Genomic DNA, 26,858 nt, shown 5'->3' with positions numbered 1-26,858 from the left:
CCATGCAATACTGGAGATTTCCTAGACGAGTTTGTGGAATTACCTTGCATGCAGCATTCACAGTGAATTGCTCCAAAAGTACCTTCTGACTGAACCAAATTTGACGTTTATAATGGCCCAAGAAAAACATCTCCCTAATGACACCACATCGCTGCATGTCACAGAAATCAAAGGTGTCATTTCTAATAGAAATGCCGGCTCCAACAAGAAGGAAGGAGACTCCTTCCCAGAGTCAATGGAGTACAAGTCAAGGAGGCAAGACCCTGCAGAAGCTATGGACAGTCACACCCAGGCAATTTGTCCATTCAAGGAGAAGGCAGATTCTGAAAGAAGAAGCAACTTTTCAAGACTGTATACTCTTCAAAATCCTTTGGGAAAAAATCCCAAGCGCATGTCATTAGGATATCTTGCTTCTTTAACATAACAAAGCAAAAGAATGATACTGTACTGGGTCACCGAGTCAGCTGTCCAACAAAGATGTGTGTTCCCCTTCCAAAGCATAGAGCTGCAAGGAAGAGAATTTTCCAGGTCCTCTTGCATTTAGATGGGGCCATGATACTAGCTCTTATTAATGGAGACTGTAAACAGAAGTCATGTTGTCTTTTAATTAGGAGGCTAATGTGCTTTCACTACTCCTTTGTCCCCTTCCCACAGTGAACGTGGAAGCCACGTGTCAAAAACAATGGAGCAAAAGAGGGAAGGGGCTTGGATCCCTGAATCACTGTGTGGAAGACCATCTGTTGAACACGATGTTGGATGATTATATAAGCAGTAAATTCAATTGCATTAAGTCACTGTAATTTCAGGGTTTATCCTGTTAAACCTGTTACAGCTAGCTGGTAGCATTATTATCATTAAAACATACATTCAGAAGGTCAAGAGGAGCATGTCTTTTGGCTTTGGGCAGCAATACTGATAAGTACCTGGGAGGGCAAGTTGGAGTCATTTCCGTGTATGGTGTGTAGCAGTAACGAATCCTTCACAGTGATTTCTCACAAGGTCTTTTGCCAAAGTTATTAAGGTCACCAATCTTTAAAGCTCAAAGTTGTGTGTGTTGTTCTGGAATTGATTCCGACATATGAAAGACACTGAAGGTGCATTATTGAATATCTCACCCTAAGAATCAGTTGATTTTGCAGGACCTTTTCAGGGAAAGATGTTGTTTATAGAAAATACTTTCTAAAAATGGCTCAAAATGCTCCAAAGTCCAAATCAGAAATATGCCACAAGAAAACAGGTTTTTTTGGTAAGAAAACACAGTTTTGCATTTATTATTTGCAACATATAGATTGAGAAAAAATAATAATTCTTCAGTGGAACTTCATAGACATTAGCTGAGCTTTAGAATATTGTTGGGGGGTGGAGAGGTTGTTTGGCGAGTTACCAGTTGCACCAAAATACCTTCAAGCAGGTAATGAGGCTTAAAAGATAAGGGAGTTCATTAAGACGCCTGAAGCAGCCTGTTGAAGGACTTGGAACACTGTCCTGTAAAAGTCTACGGTGAACCAGGATGAGGGAGGGAGCCTCCGCCCTCCCTCACCTGGAAGCTTGTTTACAATCACTCACCCTCATCTTGCACATGCGCATGCCCACGTGAGACCCCTGCGATGGAGAAAGGAGCCAGCCAAGCCTACCTCAGTCTTACTCCTGAGGTTCCCAAGTCCTCCCTTGGACCATTCCCGATGGGCAAGGGAGAGGGAGAGCTGGGAAGCCTTCCCATAAAGAACTCCATCGACAATTCCAGCTCCCCGAGCCCAGCTCCACGCTGTCCATGGGTGCAGATTTCCCCGCTCCCACCTTGATTCCTTGGACCCGGCAACCACAGATAACTCTTTATTTGGAGGTTACTATTACTGTGCTTCCCTATTACTATGACCATAACCTATTATTATGAGGTTGATTCGTATGAGATGGCCATTTTTGTAGATCACAAATAGGCAAATATGACCAAGTTCATGTGATTCGACTTACTGTAATGCAGGGTATTTGGAAACTAAGAAGGCAAATAAAACAGCAACAGTGTCACAGTTCTGATTCCCGAAGTCCCTGCCGCATCCCAGCTCTGTGCTACGTGCTGTCCACATGGCCTTCACCTCCTTCAATAAGTCTGGCTTCCCTCCTTAAGAGTAAACATCTATATGCCAAGTTGCATCACATTTTGAAAAGGATGCGAAATATGCATCCTTTATATTTTATAAAACAGATTATTCTCTTTAAAACTAATAAATTCTCACTATAAAAATAGAAAATACAAATAAATAAAATGTAGTCTTGATGTGTCCAAAACATGGCACAATTTCAAATCAGGCCACATTTGAGGCATTGACCCTGCCAGACACTCAACCATTCTCCTGTTTCCTCTTATGCAGAACCAGAGGCCAATTTCTTACTACCACAAAGAACTGCTCTTCCCAGCATCCTACACGATTCCTAACAGGTTTCCAATCCTGATGAACAAAAATGAATTACGATTCTTTTCCTTGACTCTTAAAATATTAAACCTTATAACTTTTGGACATATGCTCCACCTAAAATGTAACTGTTAAGATATATATTGTACACTCATCCTCACCTCAGTAAACAACGTATTTTTTGCTCACTAAGCTCAATTTGTCTTTTTATCCTTTAAATTCTAGTGGTGAACATCATCAGTAGAGAATCTTAGGAAATCAGACAAGAGCACAGGAAGCATCTGCTGTAGGCGGTGTGAATTGGGGACAAGCCCACTGGTTCATGTCTAGAATCCTAAACCCTACCAGTACCTCCCCATCAATCTCCTACAACAAGCCTCATGCAGGTTTGAATTCTTAAATGTGTAAAATTAAGAGGGAAAGCCCACGATCTTCCTCACCAGCAATTTCTAGGTTTTAGAAGTGAATGATCCATCATGCTCTGAAAAGAACTTTGCTCTTTGAGGAAAATCATTTTGATTATTCTTTTTAATAACAATAGCCTATCGATCTGTCTGCATTTAAAGTTGGCAGATCAGGAGAGAGAGGGAGGTGGCACTTGTATTCCCATCAGTGGATTCTTTAAACACACCCAGCCCCCCAAGAACTGCTTAATGAGTTCCGTTGGCTGTCAAGTCCTACTGTAGCCCTCCCCGTACACCTGCAAAGCCCACAAAGTCTAAGCAATCTGCCCACAACCTTCCTTCATCCTTCTGTCTAAACACCCTCCCCAGGGAACTGTGTCAGGTGGTTTAAGAAAAAGAGCATCATTCTTCTTCCCATGTGTGGACAGTGACCAGATATCCCCACATTCCAGGATGAGTGACAGACACTGACTGAGGACCCGGATGTTCAAAGCAGGGGCTAAGCTGGGCCCTGGGAAAGGTGTCGGCTTAGCACCAGGTAGACCTACAAGTTCACTGGGCTGGATGCTTCTGCCCTTGCTGTGGGAGAGAGCCAGAGGAAGGAGAAGTAAGCACTTGCCAGCTAGTCACAATCAGTATTTATCACTAAGTGAGACGGACAAAAAGCCAAGGATCTGTTCGTCTCCTTTCTCAAAGACAACTAGGAACGAGCATTTGGTGAGTGGGTTTTTATAAAGAGGCTGCCGTAGTCCAACAAACCGCTCCAGCCCACGGCTACCCGATCCCCACCGTCAATCCCAGCCTCAAGAAGCCTGCGTCAGGGACATCGTTTGGACCAAGCTTAGCCTCTGAAGGTAACTGAGGGGGGTCCTGCCAAAGAGGGTATATGCCTCTTTTCAAAGAAAACAGCAGAAGCTAACACAGCACTGTAAACCAACTATACTCCAATAAAAATTTAAAAAAAAGAAAAAAAAGAAAACTGCCTGTCTCTTGTTCATTCATTGCTGAGGAATGTCTTCATTTCAGACAGGAAATCCCCTGCTTTGTGGGGATTTCTCTGTCTCGGGAAGACCAGAAGCCCAGCACTGTGGGCAGTGGCGCAGAGGGGCCCACAGAGGCTGCAGACTTCAGCTCCGCTCATACACGTGCTCACTGCAGGGCAGGTGTCTTTGCAGCCAATCACAGTATTGCACCCAAGGATTATCTCAGGTTAAATGGAGCATCGTGTAGGCTGTGTGAAACCACTTAGAAGAAGATGAATCTGTCATGTAATGAAGAAACGCTTTGCAGTCCAACCTGCCACGTACTAGCCTGGTGATCTTGAAAAAGGTATTGAAAATTGTTGAACTTTGTTCAACCTAGGAAAAAATAGCACCTCAAAATCCAGCTCTACTACTTAGAAACTAAGCAATTTGGACAAATTATTGACCTTCACGGAACCCATACTTTCTTATCTAGAAGATAAGGCTAATGACAATTACAGTTCTTACCTTGTAGAGTTGTTACGTGAATTTAGAAAATTTAGGTAAAACACTTAGCATAATACTTAGAAGGTAGTAGGTACACATTAAATGTTAGATAAGATTTATGTGTTCAATATTCATCTGCTCATTTATTCAGTTCAAAAGGTATGGGAATTAAATAAGAAAAGATATGCCAAATGCCTATCTAAATGTCCCCCACACAGTAGGTACTGAACACGATTTATTTCTCCTCTACTTTTCACGATTAGAAAACTATGATCCAGAGACACCAGGTCCATTCTACCTTATTTAATGTTGCTACTAAGCTGTTTCTGTATCAGGCAAGTCCCCTGCAGGAAGAAACTGAAAGTGAGAAAGGGACAGAGAGAAACCTGAGAATCTTGTATCTGCTTTAATTGATTTACTTCAGGTCAAACTCAAGGAGCAGGGACATAAGTGGAAGTCCATTTAGCTGACTTGAAAGCTCTGTTCTTGACCTCGGTGGGCTGGGAGGTCTTTGAACTCATCTGAGTTTCTAAGTCTTTGGCCAGAAAGAAAAATTTCTCAGCTGCTTTTTCATGCCTTCGAAATGAATTAATTTCCTAAATGGAAAATTGAAGTAATTAGGTTATAGACTGAGTGACATTTACTAAGGTGAAAAGCAGGGAAATTTTTATATCCTTTATTAAACAGTTATTAGATGTATTAAGCCATATGGAATAATTAGTTTTATTCCCCCAAACGTGATTATTCTTTTCATGCTAAGGCAAGCTCAGACTCATAAGGATCCAACAGACCGTGACTATTCACAAAAGCACCAAGTCACATTTGCAGCCTTGTTCCCAGGACCAGTGGCTCACTGGGCAGGTGGGCAGAGAGGCTCAAGGAGACAGACAGAACTAGGTTCTCATGATGGCGCTCAGCCTTCTTCACGTACTTGGATGTGCCTTTCTCAGGAACGTTTCATTTTATCCTACCAACCTGCCCAACGAGGAAATTTACTCATTGGTTCAAAACTATTTTTAATAGCACCTACTACGTGCCAGACGCTGTTCCAAGGTCTACAGCAGTGAGAATAACAGACAAGACTTCTCATCTCTGTGGAATTCGCATTCTAGAAGTGGAAGCTGGACAGGAAATTAAATAAGTAGAATCCATAGTAAGTCAGAAGATCATTTGGGTAGAGAAAAGGGAAAGTCCTACAGAGAGGTGCTGTTTTAATAGACAGTTGAGGGAGGTGAGGGAGCTAGCCACACAGCTGACCGGGCAAGAACATTCTAGGGGAAGGAATCACCGTGGGCCAATGTCTGACGTGGCCAGGGTTCCAGGAGCCCCCAGCAGCAGTGGTCCCAGTGACTGGTTAGGGGGTGGGTAAGAAGGGGGTCTGAGAGGTGGGGGAGGACATTCACTGGGAAGATTTTGACTCATTCTGAGTGAGACAGTGAGCCACTGAGAGATTATGAACAGGGGCGCTCCCATTAAGAAAGCACACGGATATCCTTAAATGAGTTACATGAGTATTATTTCTCCAACGAGCCTTGCTTCCTACCTCCGTTTCCTAAATGAAAAATGACCCCTTTGTCTTAAAGGCATAGTTTCCCACTGCCTGATCTTCATTGTTTCGGGATCTTGACAAAGCAAGGAGGCGATGGGAATAGCACCTGGCACAGGATTCGATCTATTTTTAGAATATTGACTGATTCAGAGCCCAGAGAGAAATGCCTGTGTCTTCTGATCCAACGCTGTTACTTGAACATGTGTCTGCATCTTCCTTAGCCTCAGTCTTCATATCTGATGAGTAATTGTGAAGATTGCATCAGGCAGCGCATTTAAAACGTTTGACATAAAACTAGTGCTCAGTAAACACTAGCTATTTCTTCCTAAGGAATGACTTCTTATTTCTAAGTACAATTGCATCTCTAATTCCATGTTCTTGAGCTTTCTTCCTACCTGGAGAAGGCTCCTTGGCTCCCACCTTGGAAGCCACATGCCCGATCCTGCTTCCTTGCCAGGTTCTGTTTAGGGCCGCCATCTTCCCCAAGGTGTCCCTTCAACTCCCTTTCACTCAGGACTTCTCACTGGGTAGTGCTACTAGATTTTACATGTGTAGAGGCTAGGGATACTGCAAAGCATCCTAGCTTGCACAGGACAGCCCACAACAGAGAATTATCTGGACTCAGGTGGCAATAGTGCTGTCATTGAGAAACCTTGCAGCTGACAATACATCATGTGTGGTATCACACTTTCTTTCATGTGCAGATGTATGTATATTAATATATACATCTGCTTCTTCCTAATGGGCTCTGTCTGGTTCACCATATCCCCAGCCACTCTGGCACAGTTCCGGACACGTAGTAGGTACAGTTATTGAGTGAGTGAGAGTTTGCCAAAATAGAACTTTATGGAAACAATTTTACCATACAACCCCTACTGATATGTTGACCAAAGTGCCAGAGATTTGGACTCCAAGTAAAAATTTCCATATTATGGTCCTTAAATTTCCATACATAGTTCAAGAGGCCCTGACATCCTAAGTGGATAAAATAAAATAATAAAACAAATCAAAATAAAATAAAAAAACAATCTCTTGCAATTATTCTCAAACACAATATTAAGGATTTGATGGAGAAGAAAAATATAATATGCTTAATCTGATTAACATCCTGAGTGAGGGGACACAGAATGCTGTCAATGATGGTGGCCTTGTTGAAATGGAGGTGGGGTCACCTGGCTGGAGGAACCCCTGGCAGGCAGGCAATTCAGGGGCCGGATCTGCAATACTTTCTGCAACCCCTGCTCCCCTGAGCAGCCACACAGTCAGGGCTGCTCGTAGCACTCACCGTCTCTTCTCAAGAATTATGCTGGATCAGCTCGGTGCTTTGTGACCGCCTGGAGGGGTGGGATAGGGAGGGTGGGAGGGAGGGAGACGCAAGAGGGAGGAGATATGGGAACATATGTATATGTATAGCTGATTCACTTTGTTATAAAGCAGACACTAACACACCATTGTAAAGCAATTATACTCTAATAAAGATGTAAAAAATAAAAATAAAGAATTATGCTGGTGCATGCAGCTTCTTCATCCACGTGGGCAGGTACAGGGGTCGGAGAGTGGAGGTGATGTCAACCACCACTTCCCCCATGGCTGCAGCCTGGCCTCTTTGCATGAAAGTCACAACCACTTGTGGGGACCCTGCTCTTTTCTTTCAGATTACCTCATCTTATCAATATTCCCATTCTCTAGAGAAATGTATCGTTACTACACGGGGCAGAAATAAATTGTCCAAAATAACTTGGAAACCAAAGACCTTCCTGAGACTGAAATTCCCAAGAATCACATGTAATGGATAAAGCCAACCACCTGAAGAGAAACCAGTCCTAGGAGATGGTCTGTAAGTGGGTGGAGAAGAGACACTGGAACATCCCAGTCCAACAAATGCAGCTGGGGTTGAATGTCTAGGAAACATGTTTGAATACAAAAGAAGGTGTTAACCTAGGCTACTGGAATTTGACCGAAAAAAGACTGTTAGCAGAAAGGGGTGTTTGCATGAAGTCTAGAGAAAGGGGACTCATGGTTATCCACCTCTCCCCCCACTTCTAGAAGTTTCCATAACATGGCTTTGTCCTAATAGGCTCCCTCTTGGCCTCCTCTGCTCACCTTTCTTCTTCTCTGAGTCTGTTTCCTCCTCTATCAAGTGGAAGGAATAGCGTCCACGTTGCCTTACAGAATTGGGTACATTGTAGGCACTTGGTCAATGTTCATTTGCCTTCTACACGTTTGAAAGTCTCCTTTCATCTCTGCCCAAATAAAACTGCCCTTTCCTTGGTGCAGTTAATCTTAACTAAGTGTTAGGAAGAAAGCCCTTTAAATAAATGTATATTAATGTGTTCCTGACTAATAATTCATTAGCCCTTCAAAAGGCATCTGGTATTTTTAGGGCCCAATGACAACCCAGAAGGTTCATCACTTTGTAGGCATGTTGATTTCAAACAGTGTGATACAATAAAATGGAAAAACTCAAGCTACTATTGACCAGGAATCAGCCTCTGGGTATCAGCTCCCTCAAAAGCTTAGCATTTCCCAACATCGTCTTCCACTCCTGAAACCAGAGATCCTCTGAGGGTTTTGAGTGTAACTTCCATGCCTTGTTGGCCAGTGTTGTCCACGTTAAGCTGGTTCTATGCAAGCTCCTCCTCCCCTTCAGGCACGTAGCACAGACACAGAGCTAAGAACCCTGTCCTTACCCCTCCTGTACTTTGATACTTGTCTTGCAGTGACCTGGGGGGAAGAAGGACACAGCTGTGCATGCCAGGTCAGCAGGATATAGCAGTAACGGTGCCTGAAGTGTAGGAAGTCTCCTTGTGCCGGACGGAATTACTCTGATTTCTACCAAATAGCCAAAAAAAACACGTTTGTCCTCACTGTGCCAAACACAAAAGGCTGGAATTGTCCCTGGATTCCTCAGCATGAGACACTGTGATCATGAATTTGCAGGGACTCAATCAGACTGACCTGGGTATGACTCTCAGATCCAACATTTGATACTTTGCCATTTTGGACCTGTTATCTCATCCTTCAAAGTTCAAGTATCCTGTTCTCTAAAATGGGCTAGGAATGGTAACTGCCTCCCTGGAAGGGTAAACTGAGATCAGACGGGTACCGGCTGAAGCCGACACCTGCACTCACAAAGGGGTCAACACATGTGAGCTGAGCTGGAGTCACTATGGTCGGTGCTGTTGCTACCACCTCCAGGGGAAGCAAGACTTCCGAGTCCTTTTCAAGCTCCAGGAGTGCCCTTGGGCATCCCATGCTAGAACTGGGTGAACTGCCTTCTCCTCCTATGTCTATACCAGCCATCCTCACAGTTAGATGCCTTCCAGTCAGTCCATCATCAAGGGATGCATTTCTTTAATGCTGCCATGCACCAGCCTGCCCATTCCCTCCAGTCTGATGGTTTTCCTAAGAGGGAAACGGTTGTTTCTAAAAGGTGAACATTCATGTGCATGGATGACAGTGAAGCAGAATTTTCGTCTCCTTCCAATACTTTCGTGAGATTTGCCGGTCACTGTCCACCAACATCTTAGAATAACAGAAGCCTCACCACCCCCCAGCCCCCCGGCCATCTCTGTCCCCTGCACTCGCACCTGCCACTCTCCACAGCCAGCTCCCACCGGCAAAGCCAAGATCCGCTGTCTCGTCTCTGCTCCTTTAAAAGATGTGCGGTAAGTGAAAAGCTCGAGGCATTAAGAAATGCAAAAATCAATCCTACAATGTGTTTAAGCAGAGCAACTTCCATACGAAGCCCTAAAATAATGACTGTGTCAAGGCAAATGGTTTATCGCCGGCGTCTTGGTAGCAGATAAAATTATAGTATTGGAAACTTGACAGTGGAATAATACAAAGGAAATTAAGAGAGGGAAAAAAGAAGGAAAAAAGACCCTGTTTCTAATTTGTGCTGCTTTTGTCAAAAATGCACTTAGGATCGGCTGTCCTGCAGAGCATCTGAGACTGGTGAGGCAAAAGATGACTTTTGGCAGCAAGGTTAAAGTTCTAGCAAAGTCACGTGCCAGTTGACTGTGCTAAACCCTGTTTTCTGGAGGGCGTTGCCCCCGGTGTGTTGTTTCATAGAAAGGTTTCAGGGAGGCACCGGAAAATGTCAGAGCACGTCCTCTCCCTCCACTAACTCCTCAGCTGTCTATGCCATCCGCCCTGAGAGCCCCAAGATGCCTCCTTCCCTGTGGGTTTGCCTTCCATGTTCCCGCCTGCAGGCACTCCCTTCCTGGTCCCTTCAGGCCAGAGGGGGAAGCTGAGCTGTTGTCAGGCCGTGTCACTTAGACAGAGCGCAGACACCCTACGGTGATGTCACCAGCCACGTCACTTCAGAGATGTCAGCTACCAGCAGCCCAATTCATCAGGAAACTAGAAATATGACAGTCCTTGGAGATACGTGGAGAGACTAGCAGAGTCAACTTGGGTTTGTCATATTAAGAAAAATAGAGGCGGGAGGACTGTTTCCATAGATAGTCTAATGAGTTTTGAGTAGGGAAGAAAGAGTAGCAGCGATTTTAGATAGAATTGCCACCTAAGTCTCTCAGATCTAACCGGTAGCAGACTCTGACGACCTCACATGCCATCTCCCGCCTAGCTCCAGTTCAGAATCTATAAAGCTCTAACTAGGACCAAGGTCAGAATATTTTTCTTAAAATTGGGAACTAGATCACAGCATATTCCATGAAGTATTTTTATCAGCCCTAAAATACTATGCCATCCTATGACAGCAAGAATGGTCTCAGTTAAGCAAATATTCCTAGAGCACTCCCTCTGTGTGTGAGGACCTGCTGGGGGCTGTGAGAGAAGCAGGTTAAGAAACACATCATTTGTGTCATTAAGACTCACATCATTCGTGCCATTAAGATTCTCAAATTCTATTGGAGCAATTAGACACAGACATAAATGACCATGAAATATGGAGCAAAGGGTAAGTGTTGTTGAGAAGCATAAGATGCTGCAGGGATTCAGAGAAGGGGGAGATCACATCAGGTTAAGGACTGAGAAAGGCCTCAAAGGACAGAAGATTAGAAATTATCTCAAAAACAGAACAAACAGATTAGTGAACTCCAGCCTGAGGGAACCACATAAATAAGGCATGGTCATAAGAAAATGCAGGTATAATGGGTATTTACCCACCTAGTCATTAGTTAAGTCAACATTTATCATGGACCTGTTATATGCCAGGCCCTGCTCCAGGCATCAGAAGCAGAGAAATGAATAAAGCAGACGCTCCCGGAGCTTGGAGACAAGTCACACATCCATCGATTAAAAAGTATCACCATGAGTGACAATCAGAATAGGGCAACAGGAGAGAGCATGACATTCAGACAAGACCTGCATATTATGGACCAGCCATGGGAAGGAAGGATTCCTGGTGGAAGAAAGAGGTGGCAACAGGCTTCAAGGCGGACATGACCTTGACTGTTTGCAGAAGGCCAGCGTGGCTGGAGCAGAGACGGGGACGGGAGATGGGGTCCAGGGAGGACAGAGACAAGGCCGCATAGTGCGTTATGTTAGCCAGGGTTCAAAGTTGGGATTTTGTTTTAGGTGAGTTGGGAGTTCTGAGGCGTGCTCTAAGCAGGACGTGACGTAATCTGATTCACGTTTTGGAGCAAAAACGCTTCGTACTATGTGGGCATGACTATGATGGCAGCAGGGACTCCTGAAAAGAAGGGAGAGTCGTTAAGAGCACGTTGAGGTGAATCTGGGTTGAGATCAAAGAGAAGAGCAGTAAATTGTTAAGGAAATTTGCTGAGTTCAAATTGGTAGCATTTGCTGAAGGCATTGGTCTGAGCCCTGAAGGGAAGAGAAGAATGAAAGAAAACTCCGAGACTTTTACCATAAGGGACTGGCTAGCTAGTCTAGTTTATGAGATGGGGATGCCTGTGTGAGGGTAACTTTAGGGGGAACATTCTATTTTGTCCTAATTAAATTTGAGATTACCGTAAGTATTCATGGTGAGATGCCAAGAAGAAATATACACATACACAATTCGTTTTGAAAGAGAAATAGAAAAATAAGGTAGTAATTGGAAGAAGATGTAAACTTTTTTGTCTTAAGACAAGAAGTACTGGAATATTTTCATATAATTTTCTCCACCCAAATACAGTGGATAAACCAAAAATATATGTCACAATTCATAGCCATCTCTGATACAAAAAGGACATAGAACAATTAACTGTAATAAACCCAAGAAATGCAAATTAGAAGAAGAATGAGGTAATACTTTTCCCCGTAACAGAGTAGAAAAATACAAAAAAAAATATAAATAACACCCAATGTTGATGTGGGGTGTAAATTAGTACACAATTTTTTGGGAGTCAGTGTGGAAATAGCTATCAAAAGCAGTTAGGTCAAACAATTCCATTTGAAATGTATCCTGTAGAATCAAAAATGAAAATGATTGTATAGGGAATTCCTTGGCGGTCCAGTGGTTAGGGCTTGGCCCCTTCACCACCAGGGTCCACGTTCAATCCCTGATCAGGGAACTAAGATCCTGCAAGCTTCCCGGCATGGCAAAAAAAAAAAAAAAAAAAAAAGAATGTATAAGGATGCTCATTGCCTCATTTCTGATAAGGGAGTAATGAAGATCATTTTACATCTACAATACATAAAGAAATACTGTCTCAACACACTGACATGGAAAGATGTCTGTAGTTTAAGTGAATAAAAAAGGCAAGTTGCATTATAGTGTATAGCATGTGATTCTAATTTTATCATAAATATTTGCCTGTGCATATGCAAAATGTTACAAATGGGAGCAAGAATCGGAAAGGCGCCAATCGGACGACTCATTAAAGCTGTCGCTGGGAATTGACAAGGGGAAGGGGCGGCTTCCTTCTCACTTTGTATATTTCAGTATGAGCGAATTTATATAATAAGGAATATCACTTTTCAAGTTTAACATTAGAAATTAAAGATTAATAAAAATTTAGACAAGACGGAACACAAAGAGTAGAGCTCAGAGCACTAAACAGTCACCTTCTTAGTGCTAGTGAGGAGAAACGGTCATGCTCACACCCTGATGGTGGAGCGCTAACCTGGCATATTTCTGGGGTCACCCTTGGCAAAATGTATGGGTGTCTTTGAAGTATTTATATACTTAGATACAATAAATACACTTCTAGGAATCTATCCAAAGGGACAATTCAGATACACAAAGTTTTATAGAAAAGGATGCTCGTTGCCACGTTAGTTATAATAGTGAAAAATTTAAAGAAACTTATTATTTGATATTAGATTAATCATTTTGTAAATTACATTCAACTGACCAGAAGACAGCATCCAAAATCACATTTTTGAAGATTATTGAGTCGTATGGGGAAATGTTTACAATATATGCTAAGGATAAAAACACAAGACACACATTGCTTCACGCAGCATAATCCTCGTTTTACACACACGTAAATGTATATCCATCCATTAACCTGAGGAAAAACTCATCCAAAAAGTCAACAGTGTTGATTTCTTGGTAAGAAAATTAGAATTCGTTTAATTTATTCTTTTTATAATTCTAGTTTTTCCTAAATATTCTTCAATGAACACTCATTCCTTTATAATCGGAATGACTTTGATTTTTTTTGTTTCTTTCTGGGTTTTTTTAATTTTTATTGGAGTATAGTTGATTTACAATGTTGTAAATTACACACACCTGTTAGTTTCAGGTGTACAGCAGAGCGAATCAGTTATACATATACATATATTCACTCTTTTTTAGATTCTTTTCCCGTATAGGTCATTACAGAGTATTGAGCAGAGTTCCCTGTACTATACAGTAGGTCCTTATTAGTTATCTATTTTATGTATCGTAGTGTGTAAATGTCAATCCCAATCTCCCAATTTATACTTACCCCCCTTTCTTCCCTGGTAACCATAAGATTGTTTCCTACATCTGTAATTCTATTTCTATTTTGTAAATAAGTTCATTTGTACCAATTTTTTTAGATTCCACATATAAGCTATATCATATATTTGTCCTTCTCTGTCTGACTTACTTCACTCAGTATGAAAATATCTAGGTCCATCCATGTTGCTGTAAATGGCATTAATAAGAGAAGAAATAATAAATGAGTACACCTGTTTGTCCCAAAGCTCATTGGATTTTTTTTTTTTTGTCTTTTTGCTCAACTTGAAAAGTCTCTGAAAATAACTCAACTAAAGGGAAAATTACCTCCATAAAGCAGCTGCATTTCACACATTCCTCACTGCCCACTTTCTACACGTTCCCACTCATCTTCTTGATGTTGAGAAGCATTAATGTTCGGGGTCCCCTGTCCCTAGGAGATATATGAGCCCGAGCCCGGCAGCAGCTGTTAGTACAACAGAAGGACATTCCTCAGCAGGGATTGAAATGGATGTTATTGACTCAAACGTTGATTGCATTACAGGCATGTAAATCACGTGCACACGTGTGGAACCAAAGGGTCCAAGCGGCAGCGAGCCGAAGTCTGTGTAAATGACACCTTGTCAATCTTCATCCTCCGTCCCTAAAGCAAGTCTACTCCCAGCAAATTTGGGTCATTCTGCACATAACCCAAACTGATTTCCACCCAATGCATCCTACACCACAGGGACTTCATGTGGCCCGAGCGTAATGCAGATGCTGCGGGTGCTTCCAACAGCCTAAGCCTCAGCTGGAACCCAGAGCAACAAATTTAATATGCTCAGGTCTCCTAACAAACCCTCCTTGAAAAGCCTCTGGCTGGGCTGACAGTAACAGAATTGCACAAGCTCCTTCTTCTCTGAATTCATATTCTTAAGCTCAGCAACAGTCGTGTTTATTAGTTCATGTTAAAAAGTTACCAAAGTAGCTTAGCACTTGACACATTTTGTAATTTCATCATTAGAACAGCCTATGAGTCAGAGAGCCTCTAGTATCCCCATTTTATAGATGAGGACCTGGGACTCAGAGAGGTTAGGAAAAGTGCCCGAAGTCACACAGCTCATAGATGGTGGAGCTGGGATTGGAATTCAGGCGATCTGGCTCTGAATCCCCATGCATATCTGCCATGTGTGATATCCACCACATGGGTTTTAACAGTACCGATGTCATGGGACTATTGTGATACAATATACAGTGTGCTTATCTTTTACTCGGTACAATGTAAGCTTTCAACGAATATTAGCCACTGTGATTAAACCTCCAATAAAAGGCTTCAGGAAGAGAGAAGGAAGAACCAAGCTTTCCAGGGACTTCTGTTACCATCCAACCCTCTGTCCTACAGTCATGTCCCCCTTAGTACAAGGTGACGTTTGAACCACTTTGCCAGGTGGAAGCTGCACATCTTCATGTGTCTTCAAGCTCTGATGGCCCCAGAGAAGGAAGAATCCAGAGAGAATCCGGGCAAGTGTTCAAGCTGTGCCTGTGTGACGTGACCTGGGTGGGCAGCCTTCCGTGCTGGTGGAGTGAGATAATGGGTCCTGCTCTCACTGTCTTCACGTGCTAATCAGAATTAATTGGCAAAAATCATTTTAAACTCTGGGTCCTCTACATCTTGGTGCTTAATTATGATACATCATTTGCTCGAACAAGTGCTTGGACCCTGGAAATGAATCCTCTCTCCTTATCCCTTTAATGAGGATTCAGTCCTGGACTTGTGCTCAATCACTGCTTCTTGAAATTCAAGGAAAATAACAAATGGTGATTTTTCTCTCTCATTTCTTAACCAAATGGTTTAAGTAGGATAAAGAGCCTTTCTTAAACCACAGACATTTTTTTTTCTTTTACAAGCCCTGTAAGATTGTTCATTTAGTGGGACCAATATTGCTATATGGTCCGGTCACGTACCTTGAAGTTACAGTACATTCTAGTCTCTTCCATCAGGGTCATTTGATGCTTTAGTTGTAACCTTGCTAATTGTCACAGAAGCCACTCGCTGCTAAGCCATCTTCAACCATGTTCCACAGGACAAACGCCCATTTGCACAACCCCGCCCCTTCCAATTACACACGGTGTTCCCAAAACATCAGATGTTCCCTCTCGTCCCTGCCTCTGCATCCTCTCAGCATCTTCATTCTCAGTACTGAACAGAACCAACGACTGTTCAACGACTGCAAAATGATATGCCTAGAAAACAACTAGGACCTTGCATAAAGAAATCCAGTCATGCCCCACTCAGCTGATCTTGAACACCTGAGTACACTTACTTGGATTTTATGACAATCGATCTAGAAAGGGCCTGGGTGGCCCTCCCACTGCTCACCCCTCCCCCACCTCGCCCAAGTTTCTTTTTTTTTTGCAGAAAATATGACTGTATTATATGGATGCAGGCTGGTCTTATACATCTAAGCTTTCTATTTATTTGCTATTTGTTCCTTCACCTTGTCTTTTTTTAATCAATATATCTTATTGAAATATAGTTGATTTACAATGCTGTGTTAATTTCTGCTGTACAGCAAAGTGATTCAATTATACATATATAACACTCTTTTTTATATTCTTTTCCCTTATGGTTTATCATAGGATGCTGAATATGGTTCCCTGTGCTGTACAGTAGGACCTTGTTGTTTACCCATCCTGTATATGAAAGCTTACATCTGCTGACCCCAACCTCCCTCTCCAAGTTTCTTTTAAGTCAAAGGAAACTATTACCCTATAAAGGCTTTAAAATGCACCTGTCTTCAGCATCTCTAAGCCATTATAAAAACCACACAACTAATCCCTTGGCATATGCCCAGACCCTAAACGCAGGAGGCGATTCAGGCCTTCCTGTCCTGCAAAACCCTTTGGGGTATAACGTGATGAACATCTCCTGACCTCCGCGGTTACCCCAGGCTCCTCTGTCAAGATCCCAATTCCCCACATCCCTCGTGCCTGAGCCCGGCCGGCCCACCCACACTTCCACCAGCACTTCCAGGAAGTTGCTGAAGGACGGATCCCAGCAGACAACCCCAGATTCAAGGGTGCCTGAAGGGTAGAGCCTTAACATGCATTCGCATTCTACAGATGGAAGAGCAATGCAGAAATAATAAGAATCGTTCCCCAGATAACGGGATGAGTCAGGAGGTTCCAGGAATAGCCTGCAGATTTCCATATCCTATTACCGTTCAGCATCACCACCAGAAGACTTCTGTGAGGGCATGGTGACCTCACACATGTTCTCAGCCCAAAAATATTTGTCTTGAATCCTTTTCCAAATCTTCTCAAGCTGTAATAAACTCAGCTTGCAATCTTTTTTTTCTTCCATTTGACAACCAAAACTCAGTGCTAAAATCCAAATGTGTATTTATAAATCTGAAACCTTCTTTGGAATTACCAGTCATAAATCCAGGGCACAAAAGGCCTTTCTTTCTGGCCGATTTATGAGAACACTGAAGGAAAGTTGTGCATTACGTTGTCAGACAGGCAAGTGCTACCGAACGGCCATCAGCTATTATATTTGACACGGAAGATGAGAAAATTCTCCAAGGCCTGGAAATGGACAAACGTGGACTCATATGAATAAGGAGGGAGGACAGGAGGGAGGGGGGAGGGAGGAAGACCTACCTCAGTGGTAATTACAGACCGGTCAATGAAAGTTTGATGTTTGATTAAATATTAGAATTTATTCCAAATAAAGGAATATGTGTGTATTTTGCAAATACGCACTAAGAATCATGATTGTAAAAGTGGGAGAAAATCCTATCTAGCTCATTCCAGTTCCTCCTCTGACAATGACGGGCCTCAGAGCTACGGGTTAACTGAAGGGCACAGTCTATCAGGGCTCAGTAAGAATTTTAATTTTGAAAACAACAGAGAAAGGCAATAGTCTAGGAGATTCAGACAGGCTCTCACGAGCCTGTGGGGATGCTGCAAAATAACAATGCCCAATGGAGTGAAGGGAGGAAGGCAACCCATGGTTCTCACCGTGCTTTCCTTTTTTTTTAAAATTAATTTTTATTGGAGTACAGTTAATTTACAATGTTGTGTTAGTTTCTGCTGTACAGCAAAGTGAATCAGCTATACATATACATACATCCACTCTTTTTTAGCTTCTTTTCCCATATAGGTCGTTACAGAGTATTGAGTAGAGTTCCCTGTGCTAAAACTAAGCCCTTACTAGTTATCTATGTTATATATAGTCGTGTGTATATGTCAATCCCAATCTCCCAAGTTATCCTTCCCCTTCCTTTCTCTCTTGGTAACCATGTTTGTTTTCTACATCTGTGACGCTATTTCTGTTTTGTAAATAAGTTCATTTGGACCATTTTTTAGATTCCACATATAAGCGATATCATATGATATTTGTCTTTCTCTGTCTGACTTACTTAACTCAGTATGACAATCTCTAGGCCCATCCATGTTGCTAAAAATGGCATTATTTCATTCTTTTCTTGGCTAAGTAATATTCCATTGTATATATGTACCACATCTTCTTTATCCATCCCTCTGTTGATGGACATTTAGGTTGCTTCCATATCCTGGCTACTGTAAATAGTGCCACAATGAACATTGGGGTGCACGTGTCTTTTCAAATTATGTTTTTCTCCAGATATGTGCCCAGAAGTGGGAGTGCAGGGTCATGATTTCCTATTTGAGTGGACGGTCAGGATGAAAATTGCAGGCGTGTTTATAAACAATGGCAAGTTCACCTGTTAGAACACAAGAAAGTTTTCAAAGCAACCTTGATGAATACGATGTATCAGGCCTAAAACCATGATGAAGTTTAATAATGACACAACTCAGTGAAAAAAGAAAAGTTTAAGCACGTTGCATCACTAGTTCTACCAAGAGAAGACTACAAATGCAGTGTCCTTATTTTAAAACACCTAAAGTAAATTAAAATAATAAACTGTTGTCAGGAAGGAGTCCAAGGTCATCTTCCTAGGTCACTGGCCCATAAACACTTCTAAGTAAACGAATGGGAGCTTCCAAAGTGCCAAAGTGGGTATTTTGAACCCTTCATTTGCTAAAAATTAAGCATTCCTTCCAAAGTTTGTTTTGCCATGTTGATTTCCTAACAAAATACATTGTCATAGATAGTGCAAAGACAAATGTCTCACTAGCCCCAGTGAATTACTTCAAATTCCTAATTGATGTAATATGAACCACTGAGTTCTCTTAGTACAAAGAGAGGGTGTATCAGCCTTTTCCGAAAGCATGTTCTAGTGGAACTGTAGTCCTAAGAAATTCTATGAAAAACGTCTCCAAAGACAAATGTAATAACAATAATAAATAATAACCTTAGCAACAATTCACACACACACACAAACACACACACACACACATATACACATGCATGCACACACTACTTTATACCAGGCACTCTTCTAGGAACCAACACACCTGGGAAGCCCAGCACACCCCATCTCCTCTTCTCCACACACAATGTATACTGACTGTTTACACTATGACAGGTCCTATAGCAAAGGAGCCTATTTAACTTTCTCTAATCTGATACATCCTAGATTAATTCGACAATGGAACCCTATTTCTGCCTAACATCTATTAACAACAGTTGTGAGCTGTTGAGACGTATTTATTAAGCCATTCTGCAAATATTCATGGAGTGCTATTTTTGCCAAACACTGAACCAAGCAAATATTAGATAGAAAATAGTAGAGAACTGAAGATTCAGGTAAGAAACACAGTAAAAGACTAAACCAATAAAGCTTATAATGCAGTCTTATTTTTATAAGAAACTGGAGGCTATAGCAGATAGATGCTTTGCGAAGATTGTAAAGTTGGGCCCTGTGATGACCAGGCTGGGTCTGTGGCATCTGCAGTCTATTAAGCTTATCTGCAGACAAGCTGAAGAGTTTTGAGAACCCCTATCCCTCGAAATCAAGTTTATTTTAATTATCTTTAAATCAAGACCCTCAATAATGTAAATCTGCATCAAATACAAAGGACATTTGTTCAGCTATTAGGCAAACTTCTTGGCTAAATGATCAAGTGGTAAAGCACAGGCCACCAAGAGGAGTTATAGCCCTTGAACTCTCCACTAATAGGATGTGTTGCCACATTTACTGTGTGGCCGCCTAGTGTGGCTTGAGGCAGGGACTTGAACTAGTACACCTCTGGAACTCTATCCCAGACCTTGAACCATGACTGCGGGCGACTACAGAATAACAGTAAAAAGTGTAGGTGCGTATGTGCACGCGTATCTGTGTGTGTGCAAACGTACGCAGATGGAAGGGAAGAAAATGACCTGCGAAGAGCAGCTCAATATTAAATGTCAAAGCCAAGATCAACTCTCTGCCTTTATTTAGGGGATGCAGAGCCTAGGAAAAAGGGAATGTAGACTATAATTGCCATAGCCTGTGTCTATACATTGGGTAAAATTTGCACACTTTACCGTATCTATTACCCCATCTACAGCAATTTCCATTTTCCCAAAGCAAACGTTGAGAAAGTAAATTTATAGTAAGAATCAAAATGTCAGGATCCCCATTCTCTTAAATGGTGTCAAAGCTCTTAGGCTGTTCATTGAAAATCCTTTCTTGGGTTAAATCCCCACAACTAAGGACAGTCATGCAGGCCGCCCTCTGGTGTAAGTACCATACTCTGGAGTCCACTGTACTCTTGAGATTCAACTCAGTGAGGACCTCAAGAAGATGGCAAGGTAAGTACTTGTGCAAAAGCCATCAAAACAAACATGGCGCCCCACACCCTTATAAATGCCAACCCTGCTGCAAAGCCTGTGAGATCAATTGTTCTGGATGTTGAACTTGGGAGGGGACCACACTGTTGAGGGTAAAGTTAGCATGACAGCAAGCAAACCAACAAACCCCTAGGGTTTCGTGTGTGTGTCTGTTACACACATACACATATGTACACACATGCATATACACACAATCGTCATGTAAATTCCTCTTCTGTCTTTAAACACTGGGACGTGCTAGTGGTTTGGTCCCAAAGCCTCATTACCTGCCACCAAAACTCTACTATACACACACTCATACATACTCCCAGAGCCCACTGGGTGTCTGTTGCCATCTGATTTTAGCTATGTGCCATTTGCATCAATATATCAAGGGAGCAGCCATGCAATACGCCTAGATCCTACAGTGTCTGTACACAAATAATTCCTTTTAACACCGATGTAGGGGAAAAGATCTTCATATACCATAGATATTATTTGCTGTTTTTCTACACCCACTTAGGGCTCAGAAGAACATGATTTGACTGAATAAATGTCAACTCGTATAGTTGTTAACTATTTTATATGATGTATACGTCCCAAAAGATGTTTGACTAGTTGGTAGCTCTAATGAAAACTGCACTTTAGAACATTTCTAGCCATGATATACCATCCCCAGAATGATTCAGAAAAGTTCAGACTTAGCTGCCAACATGACCAAAGTTGGCCTTGGAAAGTCAGTCCTCTGTTTAAAAGAAGTGCTTTTAAGTCTCCTGCAGAGTCTGGGGGACAAGTTTTCATTCTGCTGCTTCCTTTTTCTGGTGTCTGCTCTCTTCAGAGGCTGAATGAAGGAAAACTGTATTCCCCGCAGGCCCTCCCCCTGCCTCTGGGAGCACACATTCCTGATCAGACTGTGTTTTGTTTGGTACTTTGAGACAGAGAAAGAGAGAAAATAGTCTGTAAAAAACAAATTTCCAGAATGTTCGTCTTTAGGGAATATTTCCTCCCCACTCCATTGCCGATCTCCTCCTGTATCTGACCCTCCCCAGCTCTCGCCTTTAAATCCGGATGGTCAGAAGATTCTAATTCATTGTCCTTTCTTGCCAACTGGACGCACATTTTACAATCCACCAAACTGTAAAAGCCACTAAATGGCTGATAGTGAGGTCTGCAGAATTCTTTCTTCTTACCACTGTAAATCTGAATAGGTCTTTAAAACACCTCTAATTTTTAGTACCATTTTTCTAACTATTGATGACACTTCCATCATCTCCTCATCTTTTATCTTCACAAGGTGTCTGTTCCTTTTTCAAAATCTGAGCCTCCCAGCATAAGGAAAAAATCCCACATAAAGTGCCTTTTAACATGAAAATATAATAATTTTTATATCAGGTAAACTTGATGTACGAAATCTGATTCACTCACTCTTTGCAGAAGCTTTGATGCCCAGAAATCAGTTCGGAGAAACTGGAAAATCTTAACCAATATCCAAGGAAATCCAATGACTTCTAACGAGGATATGAACTGAGGCCAAAGATGTTTGGGGCGGGGAGACACAAAGCTGGAAACTGAATTATCGTAAGAAGGGGTTCATGAGTTACCAAAGATACATGAACGTCATGCTAATTATTAATATTAGTATTTTTATTAGTGCCCTACCCTTCCTTGTTTTTGAGCAGAATTTTGTGTTTCACCAGGCACGGTCTTGTCAAGTGAACGAGAAGCAGGAGTCTGGACTTTCCTTATGTCATATAGAGTGAATTTCATTTCTAAATGCTCCTGGGTTGTTTTAGAGAGCTCACAATGCTTTTCCTCTTAGTGGCTTGAATCTCCTGGATAATTTATTTAAAAGATTTAACCGGCCCCTTATGGCTGGAATCCATTTTAATCTCTAAATTGACCACTCTTCTCAATTGGATTTAAAAATGAAGAGACTGGATGTTCTGGACTGGAGTAGTGACTTCATCCACTCACCTTGGCCTGGGGGGTCTTAGCAAAGCAGCTCTAGGCAGCGTCCTTGACCCTGCTCCTCATTCAGTCCCACAGAGAGTGTCTACCGGGCATCTGAGCCCAGGAGTCTAGTCATGACGCTGCTGAGACCTCAGACAAGTACTCCACTTATCCAGAATGGCATCGTAGAAACTTCAACACAATGAGACATCTACTACATGAGAAACAATGCGCTAGCAATTCCAGAGATCATAGGAAAAAATCAAAATGTCCTCGCCTACAAATCGTTTACAGTGTGATAAGGGAATAAAACATCGCCAAGTTAATGTTAATAAATCAAACTATGATAAATTCTGAAGTGTAAGAATAAACAGACTTGAGGCACAGCTGGGGAAAAAAGTCAATTCCAACATGAAGGATTGAAGAGATATGTTTGGGGTGAGACCTTATAACCCAGAACGTTGGGTCCTCTCTCCCTCTCACCATGGGGCCCAGACTGCAGACAGTGGGAATGAGTTTGGACTGCATGGGTTTGGGTGATTTCTCACATTCACCCAAGGAGGGGTGCAAAAGCTTGCCAAAAAGTGTAAAAGATAAAATCAGCTCTTTATGACAGGGAGACTGTTGTCCACCCCCAGAGGCTGATACTTCTTCACCTCTTCATCACCAGAGGCTTGCAAATAATTGTTCATCTAGTTCCCATACCTCAGGGATGGGTAAGACAAGCTGAGCAAAGTACAGAAATCTCTTCATATTAAATTATGAAAGACCTATTACATGGATAATGTCTTCTCCTAGTGTAATTTTATTTTCTTTGTCTTTAAGTGATTTTTATGAATCTATTCTTTTGGTTATAAATGTAGTGCATGCTAATGTATAATGTTAATAAAATACATTAAAAGTATAACAAATTAAATCACCTGCAATCCCTCCACTCAGAAATGATCACCCTTTTACATGACGGTGTGTTTTCTTCTAGCTTTTACTTATGAAATATTAATTAATGTTGATGTCACATAAATGAGTCTCATAAGCATCCTTAGAGGTTTCCCTTAAGCAACTCTACATCTCGTGGTTTTAAACTTGAAAATGTAACAGGATGTACATGTCCATCAAGAAAAAGATTATATGGTAGATAAAATGAAACACAAAACATTAAATTTGTGACATGATCATCTTATGGGCAAATATGTGATAACAATAAAATTCGTAAGATATTAAAAATAAAGTAGCTCTTAAGTGACAACTAGGATCTATAAGTAAAAAGTGGATGGGATGTGGCAGTGAATTTCTTTGTTTTAAAGATAACTGAGGGGCTTCCCTGGTGGCGCAGTGGTTAAGAATCCGCCTGCCGGTGCAGGTGACACGGTTTCGAGCCCTGGTCCAGGAAGGTCCCACATGTCGCAGAGCAGCTAAGCCCGTGCGCCACAACTACTGAGCCTGTGCTCTAGAGCCCGCAAGCCACAACTCCTGAAACCTGTGCACCTGGAGTCCGCGCTCCGCAACAAGAGAAGCCACCGCAGTGAGAAGCCTGCGCACCGCAAAGAGTAGCCCCTGCTCGCCGCAACCAGAGAAAGCCCGCGCGCAGCAACGAAGATCCAACAGAGCCAACAATAAATAAATAAAATAAAAATAAAGATAACTGAAACATTTCCTGCTAAGCAAATGCAGGGGTTCCGCACTAAAGTATGGATCACCCCCCATAAAGTGCTGCAGGAGAACTGGAGACCCTCCCGAGGACAGAGTCTCAGACGGGCCCTCCACTGCCAGAGCTGACCTCCCCTCTTCTCATTAAAGAAACTGAGTTCAGGGTGAGCGATCAAGGGAATTCTCAGAGGGGACCTGGTGCACAGACCAAGCACAGTCACCTCCTATTTCTCAGTTTGATGAACAAACCACCTCCAAGAACGCTCCTCCCTGGTGAGCTGGGGCTCGCTCTGGACATTCCTGGGTTCTTTCCATGACTGCCATTCAGGCTACCTCCCACAGGCCCAGAGAGGCGAGTACAGGCGGTGTGCCGAGTCAAGCTTCCACCAGATATCTGCTAACACACTGTCAGCAGAGTGGTGGAGAGAAGTGGCCAGAACAAGATGGTCCCTTCTGTTCCCAAGAACCATCTCCCATATCTGACTTTCCAACTCACCCATCAAGGCAGAGCTGCTTCCAGGCCAGCCAATCACAGCACGGGTTTCTCCCACTCAGTCCTCACTGGGTGGACGGTTAACTTTATGCGTCCACTTGACTAGGCCGTGGTTCCCAGATGTTGGATCAGACATGGTCTGGATGGTGCTGTGAAGACATGTTGAGATGAGAGTGACATTTAAATCAGCAGACTTTGAGGAAAGCAGATCACTCTCCCTAGTGTCAGGGGGCCTCATTCAAGCAGTTGAAGGCCTTCAAAGAAAGACTACCTCCCAGAAGAGGGACTTCTGCCTCTAGATGGCCTTTGAACTCCAGCTGCAAATCAGCATTTCCATGGTTTTCAGTCTGCTGGCCTGCCCTGTAGATTTCAGTTTGACAGAGTCCACAACATCATGAGCCAGTCCCCTACTCTTTCTCCTTCTTCCTCTTCTCTCCCTCCTCCTCCGCTTTCTTCTTTTTCTTTCTCTCTCAATGTGTGTGTGTGTGTGTGCACGTGTGTGTGTGTGTATGTTTCAAGTTTAAAACCATGAGATGTAAAATTGCTAAATGTAAACTTCCTACGGGGCTTGTATAGAATGACTCATGTGACATCAAAATTAATTTTTCATAAGCAAATCCCAGAAGAAAATACACCATAATATAAAAGGATGGTAATTTCTGAGTGGAGAGATCACAGGTGATTTTGTTCAGTTTGTTATACTTTTACTGTAGTTAACCAATATTGTTAACTACATTAGTACAAATTACATTTGTAATCAGAAGACTATATTAATAAAAATAATTTTTAAAGACAAAGAATGCATCCTATTGGTTCTGTTTCTCTGGGGAACCTGGACTCCTAAACTTCACCAGAACCAGCATTTCCTGCCACTCATTTGTCCTCCAACCACCCTGGCACAATTCCCACTGTTCCCAGCAGAACCTGCAGAGTGGGTCAGACTTGATTGGGATAAAAGGCACACATTCTATCATTCCCATGTCATTGGTGATAAAAAACAGGTTCATGAAGTTTGAATGACTCCTTCCAGGTCCCAGATCCATGGCTGGGAGAGTGCCCTCCCCCAGGCCAGAGCTCCCCACATCACAGGACCTTGACCATGGCAGTCTCTACATCCACCATAGCCGGGAACAGAAGGCACGTGGCCTCTGCTCCCCCATCCAGCATGCTGCATTCCTGAGCCCACTCTGCTCTCCTCCACAGCAGTGTGAGAGCCTAGGGACCCCAAAGGGAAGAAATGCTGTTCTCGAAAATGCCTTCAATAGTATTACTTGAAATCGTTTCCAAAGGCCGGGCACCTAGAAAGGTTTGGTTCCTGTGTTACAGGAAATTATAGTCAGAGTTCTTAATGACTACACCCCAACCCCTGCCTCTGTCCTGGGGGCATACTACCTCAGTCTAATTCCAGAGTGGAAATAAAAGTTGTAAAGAAACTCTGAGCAAAGTCAGTTGCGAAGACAAAAACCATGAACATCCTTGTTCCCATAGATCCAATCACTAGCGCAAAACCCACAAGGAGCTTCAGAAATTTAAACCAGACTATGTACAATTAATGACCAGAAACTACAATTTCACGTTAGTTAGTTTTAATTAAATTTTTTTTCTTTGCTTATCTACAAGGGCCTACTGTCAGGGTCCCAGCAATCTAATCTTTGAATTCCCTGCACCATAGGCTTTACCTTTGTAGCTGAACGATAAAACAATTCTCTGAACGATACCTGAGTGGTCCATTGGTCCATAGGGCAGGAAGAGGGACAAAAAGGCAGACACTGTAAGTTACACACAAAGGTGATACCCAAGAGGCAGGAAGTTCATTTTGGATTATCAAGGCATTAGTCAGATTTCTCATCCTAACACAGCATAAAACATTTCCCCCAACTTCCCAAGGTGACTGCCATAATGTGGTTGGGGCACCAGAAATCAAGAAATTGGAAGGTTATAAATGGAACTGCTCCCCCATCTGTCAAGTTCTATAACGTCCCGCCCTTCAAGGAAATAAGGAAGGGAAGCATCTGTTTCTTGGCGTCTGGGTAGCAGAGAGCTGCTCGGTAATGTGAAAGGATGAGGGGAATCTGTTCGTTTGGGGGTAAGGGGCAATTCTGCCAACAACATGAAAAGGAATCAGTCAGGAAACACACCATCCCTTCCCACTGCATTCATGAGCGTTGACAAGAGACCGCAAATAGATAAAAGATGCTAATTCACCTCTCCAAACAACATAATATACTCTCAGCCACAATTCTATTTTATAAACATCATTATTTATGAAATTTTCTCTCATATCCATCTTGAGGAAGGGCAGTGAGAAGCATCCATTTTAAGCCTCTCCCGTAATTGAGAATCTTAACAGCCAATGTTCTCAAAAACGACACAGTTG

General features: G+C 42.4%; 1 long non-coding RNA gene across 2 annotated transcripts in view; it reads right to left on the bottom strand.

The window, feature by feature from the left end:
* The window catches only part of LOC307195440, a 200,558-nt gene that overhangs the window by 125,746 nt on the left and 47,954 nt on the right, over positions 1-26,858 (bottom strand). Inside the window, exon 3 of one of the 2 annotated variants that reach the window (XR_013830839.1) lies at positions 24,485-24,630. This is a non-coding gene — a long non-coding RNA (uncharacterized lncRNA). Of the gene's footprint in view, positions 1-22,963; positions 24,631-26,858 lie in introns of those variants that run through there. The other variant, XR_013830840.1, reaches the window with a different exon arrangement.

The sequence above is a fragment of the Stenella coeruleoalba genome (genome assembly GCF_951394435.1).
Source record: "Stenella coeruleoalba genome assembly, chromosome: 12".
Classification (NCBI taxonomy): domain Eukaryota; kingdom Metazoa; phylum Chordata; class Mammalia; order Artiodactyla; family Delphinidae; genus Stenella; species Stenella coeruleoalba.
The sequence above is the reverse complement of the archived record's forward strand: the minus strand, read 5'-3'. Positions and strand labels throughout refer to the sequence as shown.